Source organism: Lynx canadensis, chromosome X (assembly GCF_007474595.2).
Source record: "Lynx canadensis isolate LIC74 chromosome X, mLynCan4.pri.v2, whole genome shotgun sequence".
NCBI lineage: Eukaryota > Metazoa > Chordata > Mammalia > Carnivora > Felidae > Lynx > Lynx canadensis.
In genome coordinates, this window is record NC_044321.2 from 74,175,775 (window position 1) to 74,178,481 (window position 2,707).

Below are 2,707 nucleotides of genomic sequence, written 5' to 3' on the forward strand. Positions count from 1 at the left end.
GAACATAGGCAGCAACCTCTTTGACATCAGTGTCTTGCTAGACATGTTTCCTGAGGCAAGGGAAAGAAAAGCAAAAATGAATTATTGGGACTTCATCACTTTTGCACCATGAAGCTTCTACACAGTGAAGGGAACAATCAACAAAAGACAACCTACTGAATGTAAGAAGATATTTGCAAATGACATGTCTGATAAAGGGTTAGTATCCAAAATCTATAAAGAATTTATCAAACTCAACATGCAAAATAAATAAATAAATAAAATAACCCAGTGAAGAAATGGGCAACAGACATGAATAGACACTTTTCCAACTAAGGCATCTAGATGGCTACCAGACACATGAAAAGATGCTCAACATCACTCATCATCAGGGAAATACAAAGCAAAACCACAATGAGATACCACTTCATACCTGTCAGAATAGCTAAAAATAACAACAGATATTGACAAGGATGTGGACAGAGTAACTCATTTGCACAGCTGGTGGGAATGCAAACTGGTGCAACCACTCTGAAAAACAGTATGGAGGTTCCTCAAAAACTTAAAAATAGAACTACCCTACAATCCAGCAATTCACTACTAGGTATTTATCCAAAGGATACAGGAGTGCTGATTCAAAGGGGAACATGCACCCAAATGTTTATAGCAGCACTATCAACAATAACCAAATTATGAAATGAGCCCAAACATCCATCGACTGATAAATGGATATAGAAGAGGTAATATATATATCACCTCTTCTATATCCTATATATTATATATTATATTATAATTATATATTATATTATATATCCTATATAAATATATTCTATATATTTATAATGGAATATTACTCAGGCATCAAAAAGAATGAAATTTTGCCATTTGCAAAAATGTGGATGGAACTAGTATGTATTATGCTAAGTGAAATAAATCAGAGAAAGACAAATACTATATGATTTCATTCATCTATGGAATTTAAGATGCAAAACAGATAAACGTAGGGAAAAGGAAAAAAGAAACAGAGGGAGACAAACCATAGTAGACTCAACTATAGAGAACAAACTCAGGGTTGCTGGTGGGCAGGTGAGCTGGGGCTGGGCTAAGTGGGTGATGGGTATTTAGGAGGGCACCTGTTGTGATGAGCACTGAGAGTTATATATAATTGATGAATCACTAAATTCTACTCTTCAAACCAATATTACACTGCTTGTTAACTAATTATAATTTAAATAAAAACTCAAAGAGGCCCCTGAGGGCTCTCTTGCCGCTTCCACCATATGAGGTTAAAGCAAAAAGTCAGCCATGTTGGAAAGCTGACCCTCATTATACACCAAACTTGTTGGCACCATGATCTTGGACTTCCCAGCCTCCACAAATTTACTAAATAAGTTTTTTGTGATTTTTAAGCAAAAAAAAAAAAAAGAATGAAATCTTTCCATTTGCAACAACATGGTTAGAGCTAGAAAGTATAATGCTAAGTGAAGTAAGGCAGTCAGGGAAAGACAAATACAATGTGATTTCACTCATATGTGCAATTTAAGAAACAAACAAACAAGCAAAAAGAGAGAGGCAAACCAAGAAACAGACTCTTAAGTATAGATAACAAACTGATGGTTACCTAAAGGAAGGTGGGGGAATGGGTTAAATAGGTGATGGGGATTAAGGAGTGCACTTGTTGTAATGAGCACCAGGTGTTGTATGAAAGTGTTGAAGCACTATATTGTACACCTGAAACTATTATTAAACTATATGTTAACTAAGTGGAATTTTAATAAACACGATAAAAACAATAAAAAAGCCAACATGTACTTGAAAACATCACTAGTCAGTAGGAAAATGCAAATTAAAACCACAATGAGTTATCATTTCACTTGTTAGAATGGGTGTCATCAAAATATATGAGATAACAAATGTTGGCATGGATGTGGAGAAAAGGGAACCATTATACACTGTTGGTGGAATTGTAACTTGATACAGCTACTATGGAAAACAGAGCAATTCCTCAAAGAATTAAAAATAGAACTACCAGGGGCACCTGAGTGGCTCAGTTGGTTAAGCATCTGACCTCACCTTAGGTCATGATCTCACCACTCGTGAGTTAGAGCCCCGCATTGGGCTTGGTGCTCACAGCTCAGAGCCTAGAGCCTGCTTCCAGTTCTATGTCTTCCTCTCTCTCTCTGCCCCTCCCCCACTCATGCTCTGTCTCTTTCTCTCAACAATAAAGTTTTAAAAAATTAAAAAAAAATAAATAAAACTACCATATGACCCACCAATTCCACTTTTAGGAATATATCCAAAGGTAAATAAAATACTAACTTGGAAAGATACCTGCACTTTCATGTTCATAGCAGCATTGTTTACAATAGGTAAGACATGAAAACAACCTAAGTGTCCCTTGATGGATAAAGAAGTTGTGATGTATATATAAACACAGTGGAATATTATTCAGCCATAAAAAAGAAGAAATCCTATGATTTACAAAAACATGGCATGAAGGCCTTGAAGGCATTATGCTAAGTGAACTAAGACAGAGAAAAACAATTATTATATTATCTCACTTACATGTAGAATCTAAAAAAAAAACCAAAAAACAAAAAGCAAACTCATAAAAAGATCAGACTTATGAATACTGAGCAGGAGATGGGAGTGGGCAGGGAGAATTGGAGGAAGGTGGTCAAAGGTATAAAATTCCAGTTAAAGGATACATAACTATTATGAATGTAAT